Source organism: Acipenser ruthenus, chromosome 11 (genome assembly GCF_902713425.1).
Source record: "Acipenser ruthenus chromosome 11, fAciRut3.2 maternal haplotype, whole genome shotgun sequence".
NCBI lineage: Eukaryota > Metazoa > Chordata > Actinopteri > Acipenseriformes > Acipenseridae > Acipenser > Acipenser ruthenus.
This window is the reverse complement of record NC_081199.1, coordinates 16,363,737-16,377,959: the sequence shown is the minus strand read 5'-3', so window position 1 is coordinate 16,377,959 and position 14,223 is coordinate 16,363,737. Positions and strand designations below refer to the sequence as shown.

The 14,223-nt window shown below is 47.5% G+C and overlaps 3 non-coding genes across 3 annotated transcripts; 2 read left to right on the top strand and 1 right to left on the bottom strand.

Annotated features, from left to right (window-relative positions):
- Positions 1 to 555: 555 nt before the first annotated feature.
- Positions 556 to 627, top strand: trnaq-cug (transfer RNA glutamine (anticodon CUG)). The gene has a single exon. It is a non-coding gene; the product is annotated as a tRNA-Gln (tRNA).
- A 2,561-nt stretch (positions 628 to 3,188) lies between these two features.
- Positions 3,189 to 3,262, top strand: trnat-agu (transfer RNA threonine (anticodon AGU)). Its single transcript has one exon. It is a non-coding gene; the product is annotated as a tRNA-Thr (tRNA).
- Positions 3,263 to 3,436: 174 nt separating this feature from the next.
- On the bottom strand, positions 3,437 to 3,518 carry trnas-gcu (transfer RNA serine (anticodon GCU)). The gene has a single exon. It is a non-coding gene; the product is annotated as a tRNA-Ser (tRNA).
- Positions 3,519 to 14,223: the final 10,705 nt, after the last annotated feature.

Genomic DNA, 14,223 nt, shown 5'->3' with positions numbered 1-14,223 from the left:
ATATCCTTGCTTTTTTCCTTGTCTTTAAAATGAACATGTTAAAAAAAAAGAAAGAAACGACATGCCATGAATTGTGAAGTGGTATTAATAAGAAATATTCCTGTATAACTTCAGATATTCCTGTATAACTTCCCTACAGAACATGCCAACAGTAGTGTGTTTGTCCAGATCTCAATAGAGCAGTTACTGTAACAGGAGCTGATTGAGTCCTACAGTATGAGCACACAATTGTATGACACTGTATAATCATGATGCACAGCCCTCACTAACACCTTTCAGAGACATTCGCCTCTAGAGTACTCTTAATCAATGCTACATCACTGCAGTCCAGGAGGTTTATACCTATATCTAAATCATCAATATCTAAAGGTCTGTAATATTAATGACTAAAACGTCGCATTTTGGATTCAAACTGGAGAAATGGATGTTGTTGAAGGACTGTGTGCAATCAGAACGGGGAGAACGCCTTGCGGTCCAGGGGTTGTCAGCAGTAGGGGATTTTACACCTGGGAGCTGAGGATGTTACAGCCATTCCTCTCTCGTTTGTTCCGCAGCGGTTCCATGGTGTAATGGTTAGCACTTTGGACTCTGAATCCAGCCATCCGAGTTCAAATCTCGGTGGGACCTGTATTTAACCATATGTTTTGATCATGTGAACTACCAAATGTCATATGTCTTGACCACAAGGGTACAATCGGTCATTGAGAGGAACGGTAGTTCCTCATACAAGTTAGATAAACTTGTTTGAAACTACCGAGAGTCTCTATACAGCTCAAAGAGTTTAACTGTTTTTACCATGTTGCAGCGGCAAAACTAAATCACTTAGAATTACCATCTGTACCAGTATCAAAAGTCTGAAAGCATCAAATGTGAAAAAACGTACATACCTCTTATACACAATGAGATATAAGTCGTCAAGCTAAGGTAAATTGTTGTTGTTCTTCTTCTTCTTCTTCCTCTTCCGTCTACTTTTTAAGGGTGTGTAGCGACTATTCAAACAGAAAAGCTAAATAACTGGACATCTACCAATCATGTGATTCCACATGTTGGTCAACGTCAAAACAAACCAGGGTATGCAAGCATTTTGATATTATTATTATTATTATTATTATTATTATTATTATTATTATTATTATTATTATTATTATTATTATTATTGTTTATTTCTTAGCAGACGCCCTTATCCAGGGCGACTTACAATCGTAAGCAAATACATTTCAAGTGTTACAATACAAGTATGCACACCATTTTATATTAAACAAATTATTTATATTTTAAAACAGCACATATCGCAGGAAACAAACAAACAAAACAAAACAAAACTGTGGTTTGAACTTGCAACATGACGTTCTTGAAGGGCGCACGACATTAACCCGCTGCGCCACTGCGCAGTTAGTGAAATGCATTCATTTTTTAAGCTTACATGCAAGCCTGACCACCTTTCGCTGAAAACCTGAAGAAGCTGCTTGAGAGTAGAAATTTTCGATTTCCTGTTTGAAAATTTCTAGTTTTATGTTTATTTGGTAGATACCATAGAATGGAATTGCACACAAGATTGGCATGTAGCTTCCTTGTCTTAATCTCTGATTTCTGATAAATTGTAGTTCGTCGTTTAATTAAAAATAAATAAAGGAATAATTTATTTGTAGAAATAAATAAATGATTTAAACAAATGCATAGAGGAATAAATACATTTAGAAATAAATATTTTTAAATAAATAAATAAATGTAGAAATGAATACATGTTTATATTATAAATGTATAAATAAATTAATAAATAGCAAGCTAGAAAACTACATGTCATATTAATTGATTTGGCTGATGCGTTTATCGACAGCAATGGACATTTATATGCCTGTATAAAAAGTACAAGTTTCATGTAAAAACACACACGCGCACGCACACACTCTCTCTCTCTCTCACACACACACACACACACACACACACACACACACACACACACACACACACACACACATATTGCAAATTGCCTAAAATTAATAACGCATCAAAGAAAGTCACCGAGGTTGAAACATTTAATGGTAGCTACTGAGTCAACATTTACATTGTAGAGTTTAAAACAATCTTTTAAAATGTAACAAACAAGGGTCATGTAAATGTGTTGGCTGAAAAAAGTAACAAGCAGACAAAACTGATTAAAACTAAACACGTTTTGAATGACAAATTCGGCAACATTGTCGAGTTTTGTAAACATTTAAAACTTGTATGCTATGTTCATACAGTAATTAAACGGACTGTGTTGTATAGCGTTATGCTGACTTTGAAAAACAAAATGTTAAAACAGGGTTTAGTTCAAGTGACAAACCCGTTTTTCTTTACACACACTAAATTATATATGATGCGCACACAAGCATGCTCTCTCTCACACACACACGCACACACACGCACACACACACACACTCACGCGCGCACACACACACTCACACACACACGCACTCACACACGCACTCACACACGCACACACACACGCACTCACGCACACACACACGCGCGCTCTCACAAATTATCTGGCCCGTGAGCAGAAAACTAGTTTTTTGTTAAAGACTAGCAATGGCAGCAGTATGAAGCAGTGGTTAGGACTCTGTACTCTTGATTGGAGGGTCGTGGGTTCAATCCCAGATGGGGGACACTGCTGTTGTACTGAAATAAATAATAATAATCGTGCATCTTGTTGCAGTTTCAACACTCGTGGTTTGTCTTTGATGTGTAAAAATCAGTCCATATGTAGAAACTGCTTGTGTTGCATCCGCAGAGTTTGGTGGAATTGACACAAAATAGCGTGCAAATTTTGCCATGTTTCGGAATCTGATTTCAAACCTCAGCCAGAAATCAACAATATTTACATTTTTCACGTTACGCAGTCAAAAGTCCTAACTTGGGCTTTTGAGTTTGATATCACCTCTTTAAACGGCTGTTGGGTTTTTCTAACTTGTTTTTTTTACATTGGCAATGTTTTTGTTATAGATATAAAACACAATGCAGATTCCGATATCTGAGGTCAGAAAATGTTTAATAACAAGTAATGCGCATTTTCAAGTGTTTCAGATTAATTTCAGAAATGTCGCGCTCTTAATTTTACAGCCGTGCATTGTAGTAGAGATCGACGTCAATGTCCCTGACACGTTTCAGTTCACAGTCTCTGGCACACATTGCATTACGTGTTGCAGGGCGCCGTGGCTTAGATGGTTAAAGCGCTTGTCTAGTAAACAGGAGATTCTGGGTTCAAATCCCACCGGTGCCTTTGGTTATATATTTTTTTCAGCACCTCAAAGTTTAGGCTGTGTTTGTGTCACATTGTGTTACTGTTGGGAAGCATCTCCAACACATACCAATACTGTCCTATAGTCGCAGATAAACACTTTTGTCGAAAGAAAAGAGAACGAGACAGTAATAAAATAAAATAAAAAAAAAACTGCGACGAGGATGGGATTCGAACCCACGCGTGCAGAGCACAATGGATTAGCAGTCCATCGCCTTAACCACTCGGCCACCTCGTCCCCGAAAACCAGAAGCTCAAACCAGAGGATGAAACACTCACTATATGTTCACAGCGCGGGTGTAGAAGCCGTTTAATCTGTCCTAAGGAGCACAGTTTATTATGGCAGTTTATTATGATTCATTGTGTGTCATTGCTCAGGGCTTGGGGATTGTTCCGTTCCCTTTCAAGTCGAAAATAACCATCAAGGTATGGGACATTGCCGTCAGGCAGTAGGGATTGGCTGAGCTTTATGTCAAAGCTGCCGATAGGCCTCCGCGCAAGCTGCCGTGTAAGCCCGCCCCCCTGGGAGCTTACTATACGCAGCGCGCGGAGAGTCACTTCCTCTTTTGCCTTCAGCCTCAGTAGCGGTAGGACTTAGAGCTATTTAAACTGATTGTACTCACTAAAGCTTAGGCTTGAGAAGCTGGTTCATCCCCTTCTCCAAGTTTATTTCAGTTATACTCTTCGGAGTTATTATTATTTGTTATTATTATTTTAGGATTATATATTGTTTTACATTATATATTTCCTTCTCGCTTTGCTTCGGCATCGCGTTTCTTCGTGGTCTCTCCGTCTTTCCTCTGTTCTTATAATTATTATTGTGTGGGTTTTTTGTATATATATATTTTGTATATATATTTATATATTTTATTGTATATATATATTTTGTTATATATATTGTATATTGTGTGTTCGGACGCGTGTTGCGTTGGCCTTGGCCCACGTGCATTTTGCATCCTCGGTCTAGCTAGACCGTGTGTGTGCGTGTAGTCTGCTCTGCAGTGTTCCCCCCCCGCGGCGCGTTCCCGCCACGTGGGTTGCACTACACCCTCTTACTTTCTGCAGCGTCCTGAAAAAAAAAAAAAAAAAAAAAAAAAAAAAACTTTTTCCCTTCACTATACAGAGGAAGACAACCACCAACGTGCAAAATCCCCAGCACCTTCAGGTAGGTATTGCACAGCATCAGACGCCGTACCAGCACTTAGCGTCTCCGCTTGGCGGGTCAGCTGACGCTTAGGCGTCTGTGCTAGCGTTCCACGCTCGGTACTCGCGCTTCGGCCCTTTTGGTGTCAGCGCTTGTGCGCTTGGTGCAGCGCTTCTGCGCTTTGTGCAGCGCTTCTGCGCTTGGTGCTTAGTGCTTCTGCACTTGGGGCTCAGTGCTCGACGCTTCGGCGCTCGGTGCTCGACGCTCGGTGCACGTTCCATCAGCGCTTGGTGCTCGGTGCTCGGTGCTCGACGCTCGACGCTTCGGCGCTCGGTGCTCGGCGCTTGGCGCCTCGACGCACGCACCCTCGACGCTCGACGCACGCACCTCGGTGCTCCGTGCTTCGGTGCTCGACGCTCGACGCTTAGGCGCTCGACGCTCGGTGCTCGGCGCTTGGCGCCTCGACGCACGCACCCTCGACGCACGCACTTCGTTGCTCGGCGCTCGACGCTCGACGCTCGGCGCTCGACGCTCGACGCTCGGTGCTCGACGCTTCGGCGCTCGACGCCTCGACGCGCGCACCCTCGACGCTCGACGCACGCACCTCGGTGCTCGACGCTTCGGCGCTCGGTGCTCGACGCATGCACCCTCGACGCTTGACGCACGCACCTCGGCGCTCGACGCGGCGGCGCTTGACGCACGCACTTAAGGTGCTCGACGCTTGGTGTCCGACGCTTAGGCGTTCGACGCGCGCACCTCGGCGTTTGACGCGACAGTGCTCGACGCACACTCTTTAGTGCTTGACGTCAATACTAGACGCTTCGGCGTTCTACTATGTCTGGGTTCCACCGTTGCGTGACCTGTCAGGCCAAGTTGCCTGCCAGCGACCCTCATGAAGACTGCGTCGCATGCTTGGGGCCGGACCATGCAGCATCTGCCCTGGCAGATAGGGCATACTGCCAGCTATGTGCGGGGTTTCAGACACGCACCCTTCGCCAGAGAGCGAGGAAGGCAGTTGGAGGTCGTTCCCCATCCTCGGGCTCGTCCCACACCGTCTCGGCCCCACCGTCATCGGTCGTGTCGCTGCCGGCGACGTCTCAGCTCCCTCTGAGCCCATCTTCCCAGCTTACAGCTGGTCAGAGATCTCCAGCCAGGCGTGCTCGGGAACGTTCCCGCAGTCCCTCCTCTCGCGGGGCTCGCCCCCGTCGGGAGTCTCGATCCAGGTCTCGATCGCCTCGCCGGAGAAGGCACTCTCGCTCCCCTCGGAGGGGTAGGCGTTACCAGGACACATCTGGGGTGGCTGAGCTCACCTCCAAGATGTCACAATTTATGGAGCTCATGATGGGACAACAATCCCTCCTTATGACCCTAGCAAATGTGGCGCCTCGGGCCCCAGAGCTAGTAACCGGACCCAGCACTAGTCAGCTGACGGTTCCTCCACCAGTGCCCCAGGAAGTAGAGTGGGATGCCGATGCTGTCTCAAGGGACGCATCTGATGCAGACCTGCTCTTTGAGGACACAGAGCCTGAGGTGGCATCCCAGCACTCTGGGCAGGACGACCCTGAAGTGCTGGATACTAATGACCCTATCTGGTCAGTGGTGGAGAGGGCAGCCCGTCACTTAGGCGTGGACTGGCCTGCGTCAGAGCCAACACAACGCTCTTTATTTGAGTTGCCATCGGCTCCGCCCCTTCAGTCCAGGATGCTCCCGGCGTTCCCGGATTTTATTAAGGAGGTGCAGTCCACCTGGGGAGCCCCGGCCTCCGCCCCGGCGACTTCTCGCAAGGCTTCGGCTTTTACCATGCACGGGGCGAGCGAAGCTGGATTAGCGTCCTTTCCGCCAGTGGGCGCCGCGTTCGCCGCGCTAGTAAAGGCGCCGACATTATCGGGGCTGGCTAAGGACCCTTCCTGCCCTAACAGGCAGTGTAGGACTACGGAGGCCCATCTGAAAAAGGGTTATGCCGCGGCTACGGAGGCAGTTAGGCTGTCTAATGTGGCCAGCCTCCTGACAGTCTACCAGGCGGCGCTGATCCGCGATCTGCCTGAGTCCCCATCTGTCAGACTTAGGACCGAGCTGGGTGCAGTTGCGCAGCTTTTGGTTAAGCTGGCTCAGCTGAATGCGCGAGCACAGGGCAGGAGCATTGCTTCCCTTGTGGTGGCAAGGAGACAGCTCTGGCTCTCTCAGGCCAGGGTACAGGAGCCTGATAAGGCCCCATTGCTAGATGCTCCTATATCCCCGGGGCACACGTTTGGCCCAGCGGTGGAGGAGATGCTGCAACGCTCCGTCAAGGCGCGTGAGGCGTCGCAGCAGTTGGCAAAGATGTGGCCAAGCAAGCCTTTCCAGCCAAGGCGGCCACAGGCACCGCCACAGCAGCAAGCGCACCCACAGGGCAGTAAAACCGCCCCTTTGGGGGTTTCAGCACGCGGCCAACCCGCGTTTGCAAGACCGCAGCGCGGAGGGTGGCGCCCCAGAGGAGGTAGCAGACCGCGCCCTCGTGGCTCTGGCCAGGCCCCTCGTGAGCGAGCGCAGCCTAAGCAGCCCTGAGAAACCCCGGCAGCCGTTAACCCACCCCTACACTGTTCCACAGCTCCTGTTTTGGCAACAATGCACCAACGACATTTGGGTGCGCAAAACTATACTCACCGGGTACACCCTTAAATTCCGGTTAAACCCCCCCCCCTTCAGGGGAGTGGTGGTAACTGCAGTGAAGGACTCGGTTCAGTCCTCAGCTCTAAATGCAGAAATACAGGCATTGCTCAAGAAGCGTGCCATTCAACTAGTAGACCCTGCTCTGACCGACCAGGGGTTCTACTCCAAGTACTTCCTAGTGCCAAAAAAGGACGGCGGGCTCCGCCCTATTTTAGATCTGCGACTACTGAACAAATACCTACGGGTGTTGTCGTTCAAGATGCTTACGCACAGGCACATTGTCCAGTCTGTCCGGCAAGGCGACTGGTTTACCACCGTAGACCTCACAGATGCATACTTTCATGTTCCCATCTGTCCGGGTCACAGGAAGTACCTACGTTTCGCATTTCAGAGCAGGGTCTACGAGTTTTGTGTCCTGCCATTCGGCCTGTCTCTAGCTCCTCGAACCTTTTCGAAGTGTATGGACGCCATTTTAGCCCCCTTGCGGGTTCAAGGCATCCGACTGCTGAACTATCTGGACGACTGGCTCGTCTGCGCGCAGTCAAAGGAGCAGTTGGCACAGCACACAGTGATGGTTACAGACCATCTTCAGCGGCTAGGTCTGAAGGTCAATTCAGAAAAGAGCCGCCTCGTGCCGAGCCAACAGACCGAATTCTTGGGTCTGCATCTGGACTCTGTGTCCATGGAAGCGACCCTGTCGACACAAAGAGTTGCTTCACTGGAGCGGTGTCTCTCCCTATTCAGGTTGAGAGAAACAGTCAGCATGGAGCTGTGTCAGCGCATGCTGGGGTTGATGGCTGCCGCCTCGCAAGCCCTTCCTTTGGGCTTACTACACCAGAGACCTCTGCAGGCCTGGTTCAATGCCTTCGCGTTGCATCCGCGGAGAGACAAACACCGCAGGTTGAGGGTATCCCGAACCTACTGGGAAGCACTGCGCTGGTGGAAAGTTCCGTCGAACATCCGCCAGGGCGTACGCTTGGGTCCCATCTCCCTGGAGGTCGGCCCACATCAATGCTCTGGAACTCAGAGCGGTGGACCTCGCCCTTCGGCACTTCTTGCCAGTGCTTCTAGGCAAGCACGTGTTAGTGCGGTCAGACAACACCACGGTAGTGGCGTATATCAACCGCCAGGGCGGCTTGCGGTCCCTCGGCCTTCACCGGATGGTAACACGGCTGTTGCTTTGGGCTCAACCGCGTTTAGCCTCTCTGCGGGCGGTTCACCTACCGGGCAGAGTCAATTACGCAGCGGATCTCCTGTCCAGAGGAGGTCCTCTTGCAGGCGAATGGCGTCTTCACCCTCGGGTGGTGGAGCGCATTTGGGACTGGTTCGGCACAGCGCAAGTCGATCTCTTCGCTTCGCGAGAGACCACGCACTGTCCCCTATGGTTCTCGGTGAAGGACCTCGACAGCCCCCTGGGAGTCGATGCACTGGCTCACGAATGGCCGCCAGGGCTCCTGTACGCATTTCCACCGATTTCGATGCTCCCCGCCTTCTTGGAGAAGGTCAGGGTAGAGCAAGCGACAGTGATCCTGATCGCTCCTCGGTGGCCTCGGAGGATATGGTTCCCGAGTCTAGTGCAGTTGTTGCACGGTCGCCCGAGGGAGCTCCCTCTGCGAGCGGACCTGTTGTCCCAAGCCCAAGGAGGGCTATGGCACCCAAACCCCAAACTCATGCAGTTATGGGCTTGGCCCCTGAGCGGGAGCGCCTGTCAGCCTTAGGGCTTTCGACGGCGGTTATATCCACCATTCAGAGTGCGAGGGCGCCCTCTACTCGGTCGCAATATGCGTATAAGTGGCAATTGTTTCAGAGTTGGTGTCTGGTTTCTGCAGAAGCTGTTGGATGAGGGAAAGTCTCCCTCTACACTTAAAGTGTATTTGGCCGCTATTTCGGCTTGCCATGTACGCATTGACGGGTTATCACCTGGTTGCCATTTCCTGGCATCTCAGTTCCTAAAGGGCGCAAGACGCTTGCGGCCTCCAAGGTCGACCAGTTTACCGTCATGGAGCCTTGATGTGGTGCTAGAAGCCCTTACCAAGGCACCGTTCGAGCCTCTCCACAGTGTGGATATGAAGTTCGTGTCTATTAAGACTGCGTTTTTGCTGTCAGTGGTATCAGCAAAACGTGTGGGCGAGTTACATGCACTTTCGGTGCATCCATCATGTACACGTTTCGCAGGAGACGGTTCTAAGGTCTCCATGCGTCCAAATCCGGCCTTTTTACCCAAGGTCATATCCCCGTTTCACATGAACCAACCAGTCGAGTTGATGGCGTTCCATCCTCCTCCTTTTTCTTCCCCAGAGGAAGAGCGGTTACACATGCTCTGCCCTGTGCGGGCATTGAGGTGTTATATTGATCGCACAAAGACTGTGAGGCAAACAGAACAGCTGTTCATATGCCATGGTTCTAAAACTTTGGGTCAGCCGTTGTCTAAGCAACGCCTTTCTCATTGGATAGTGGATGCTATTCAGTTAGCATATGATACTATGGGCCTTCCGCCACCAGGGCAGTTGAAGGCACATTCCACTAGGGGTATGGCAACATCCTGGGCCCTCTTTAGAGGGGTGCCGATGTCTGACATTTGCGCTGCAGCCAGTTGGGTTACACCGCATACATTTACGAGGTTCTACCGGTTAAATGTACTGGAATCCTCTGCTCCGTCATTTGGAGCATCTGTGTTGCACTCTATGACGCCTCAGGTTGCGGACGTCTAGAGTGGTTGACAATATGGTGTGACTATTCCACCTTGGGACAGGTGTCATTGCGAGCATAGACGCTGAGGCGCAGCTCCGCATATGTGTAGATGTACTGCCTACGCAGTTGCGTTATGACGTAAGGCTGTCCTACTGCCGAGAATCCTCCCTCGCGACGGCTTGGGTACACTGTTCCCATACCTTGATGGTTATTTTCGACTTGAAAGGGAACGATAGGTTGCGGATGCAACCCCGGTTCCCTGAAAGAGAAAATAACCATCAAGCCGCGAGGTCGCTCTGGAGGCCTTCACGGCCTGAAGGGCAAAAGAGGAAGAGAGTCTCTGCGCGCTGCGTATAGTAAGCTCCCAGGGGGGCGGGCTTACACGGCAGCTTGCGCGGAGGCCTATCGGCAGCTTTGACATAAAGCTCAGCCAATCCCTACTGCCTGACGGCAATGTCCCATACCTTGATGGTTATTTTCTCTTTCAGGGAACCGGGGTTGCATCCGCAACCTATCGTTTTTGATGTTTCAGCGTTGATAGCAAAGAAATTCCTGTCTAGCCGTGCAGCCTGCTCTAGCAACGTCCCTGTTGGTTTAGTGCAGGGGTGCCCAATCCTGGTCCTGGAGGGCCGGTGTCCTCCTGGCTTTTGTTCCAACTGTCCCCTAAATTACTTAATTGGACCAATCAAGCACTTATTAGAAGCTTAATTGGTCCAATTAAGCAATTTAGTGTACAGTTGGAACAAAAACCAGGAGGGCATAGACCCTCCTGGACCAGGATTGGGCACCCCTGGTCTAGTGGTTGGGATTCGACGATTTCTCCGCCGCGGCCCGGGTTCGATTCCCGGTCAGGGAAGTTCTTTTATGCCTATTACTATTCCGATTAAAACCACTCTATTACTCTTCATTAATCAGATGTAGATATGTCTAATTCTTGGCTGTGGCCCGACTGCATTCAATTAAAAGCGCACACTTTATATTATTACAGAGTCTGTGCACATTGATTCGCAACCCCTTTTGGCATTATTTTCTTCTCAGTCTGCAGAAAAGGATTTTACAATTGTTCGTTACAAGTGAGAGGACAGCTGTGGTTTAACCACCCCCCTCTACACAATCACACAGTTCACACAATAAGTACCGACTAAAAAGAGGAATTATCCTATGCAGCCTCTCATTCAGTGCTCCAGTGTTGTGACGCGCAGCAAATCGGTAGGTGCGTTCAAGTGCCTGTAACACGAAAACGGAAAGGGCTAGGCACACAGTCTACATACCAAACGAGAGGAGGCTCCGCGATTTCCTCTGATATCTAACATGCCCAGGTGTCATGTTCCTAGAATAAACTACAGTGTCCAGAATACAGTGGTGCCTTCACTTGCTAGGAGACAGCTGTGCGCATTGGGCGAATTTGTATTTGAAAGTGTATTTTCACTTATAAAGATGCAACGTGTTTAGTTTTTAAGGACATGTTTATTATCTTAAATTAGCAATACCGATGTTATTAAAACCGTTTCTAAATATACATGTGTAATACATATATTGTCAATGAACATGTGTCTTATTATTTCAATGTGAGCAGTGTTTGTGGCGCACGGTTGGGTGCTGATTGTGCAGTTCTCCAGACCTGCTGCCAGCTGCCAGTATGAACCAAGAAATGAAACGTCGCATTTTGGATTCAAACTGGAGAAATGGATGTTGTTGAAGGATTGTGTACAATCAGAACGGGGAGAACGCCTTGCGGTCCAGGGGTTGTCAGCAGTAGGGGATTTTACACCTGGGAGCTGAGGATGTTATAGCCATTTCTCTCCAGAGTGCTTTGCAGCGGTTCCATGTTGTAATGGTTAGCACTCTGGACTCTGAATCCAGCGATCTGAGTTCAAATCTCGCTGGGACCTGTATTTAACCATATGTTTTGATCATGTGAACTACCAAATGTCATATGTCCAGACCACGAGGGTACAATCGGTCACATAAAATACAATGCAGATTCCGATATCTGAGCTCGGAAAGTGTTTATTAACAAGTAATGTGCATTTTCAAGTGTTTCAGATTAATTTCAGAAATGTCGCGCGCTTAATTTTAGTCCTGCATTGTAGTAGAGAACGACAGTAGTAGCGCCGTCCCTGATACGTTTCATTTCACATGTCTCTGGCACGCATTTTTTTGCGTTTTGCAGGGCGCCGTGGCTTAGATGGTTAACGCGCATGTCTCGTAAACAGAAGATCCTGGGTTCAAATCCCAGCGGTGCCTTTGGTTATTATTTTTTTCAGCACCTCAAAGTTTAGGCTGTGTTTGTGTCACATTTTGTTACTGGTGGGGAGCACCTCCAACACAGACAAATGCTTTCCTATAGTCGCAGGATAAACACTTTTGCCAAAAGAGAACGAGAAACAGTAATAATAATTTTAAATAAAACTGCGACGAGGATACGATTCAAACCCACGCGTGCACCGCACAACTTACTCTATTGCCCATTATTATTCCGATTAAAACCACTCTATTACTCTTCATTAATCAAATGTAGATATGTCTATTTCTTGGCGGTGGCCCGACTGCATTCAATTAAAAGTGCACCCTTTATATTATTACAGAGACTGTGCACATTGATTCGCAACCCTGACCATGTGCTTTCGCAACCACAATATCTCTATCACAATGTATCAATCTGTTTGTACCCACAGACAAAGAAAATGACCTACAAGTCTGAGAAGTCACGACGAGAGGTATTTGCTGTGAACTTTTCAAGTTACTGATGATGGGGAGCCGAAGCAGTGTCTGGCAAACTCTTTACAAATAATTAGTGCCTTCTTCACTTGCAACCTCTGAAGGATTCATTAAAACACAGTCAACAAGAGGCTATCAGGAGCTTTGTTCACAAATAGGATCACTTGCCATCCACTGCATCTCTAACTACTGTGGATATTTGTCACTTCTTAGGAGAACCTTTCAATAGAGGTGAGCAGCAACATGTTGCAGAGTTTCTCACCAAATTGTCTGAAATCTGTCCTGAAGTATCTCGCATGGTTTCAGTAACAATAAGTCATGATATTCTATGTACTACATGTAACTACTGCTCATCAAACCGAGAGGTGTTGCATATTTATCCTCTACATGTACATGCTGGTACAGATTCCATGTGTTTGGAAGAACTAATTTATAAAATGACAAATGGGCAATGATTCCTGGTAGCAAATGCAGGCAATGCAAAACTTCTCCAATCATGAAACGTGAACTTATTCAGTCAGCAGGGAGACTGATTGCAGTCCAACTTATGCTTTGGGAAACCAAACCAGACGGGACCGTTACAAAGATACAATGCTAAGTTTAATGCTGTGCAGAAGAGCACAATTACTGTGGACAACAGGAATTACCAATTAGCTTCCATTATCATACACCAAGGACAGGGTGTTACTTCAGGACACTTTGTGTCTGTTCTTGCTGTGGGTGCTACTGGAAAATGGGTGCATGCAAATGATGCACTTATTGAAGTCAAACCATGGTCAGGAAATGCAAACAAAATGTATATGGCCTTTTATGAAGAGATCTAATGCTTTACAAATGCCTTAGCCTAAGTTCATAACACCACTATATCAAGGAGAATAATGTTTTTTTTCCAGCATTAAAATGTGTTTGTATGCTACCCTTTAGCACTGACATGCATATGTACCTTTTGAACCATTTATAACATTGAAGTTTTGTACCTACGTAAATATCAATATATCAGTACCTACCAAAATAGACATGTTGTTTTCACCACTCTTGCAACTATAAGAATACAATGTTTACACTTTCAATACTGTCCAAAAGTCCCTTCTACCATTATTTTACTTTCAAATCTTTTCTCATTTCTCTTATATTACTCTACTTATTACTCTCTTGTAATGTCTGTCTGTCTATTTACCATACACATTCTCGAATATCTTTCCCTCGCTTTATTCATTATTTGATGAAGTAAAAAAAGAAGTGATACCTATAACAAAAACATTGTCAATGTAAAAAAACAAGTTAGAAAAAACGCAACAGCCGTTTAAAGGGGTGATATCAAACACAAAAGCCCATGTTAGGAGAAGCAATTAGGCCAATCTTGTCAAGCATCAAGCAAATAGGCACAATTGGAAAGGTGCTGGGGCCCAAGATTCACACAATGCTTGCGTCTAACTTGGCGCCTTTTTTTGATCGCTTCGCTCCACTTGAAATGCGCAGTGGCGCAACAGGTTAAGGTCGTGTGCTCTTCAAGAACGTCATGTTGCAAGTTCAAACCACTTGAAATGCTCAGTGTGTGAGTGTGTGACTGAGGCACACACTGAGACACACTCACACACACTGAGACTGTGTGTGTTGTAGTATGTGTGTTTCTCAGTGTAGGTGTGTCTCGGTGTGTGTGTGTATGTGTGTCAGTGTGTGTGTATGTCACAGTGTGTGTTTATGTGTCACTGTGTCTGTGTCTCAGTGTGTGTGTATG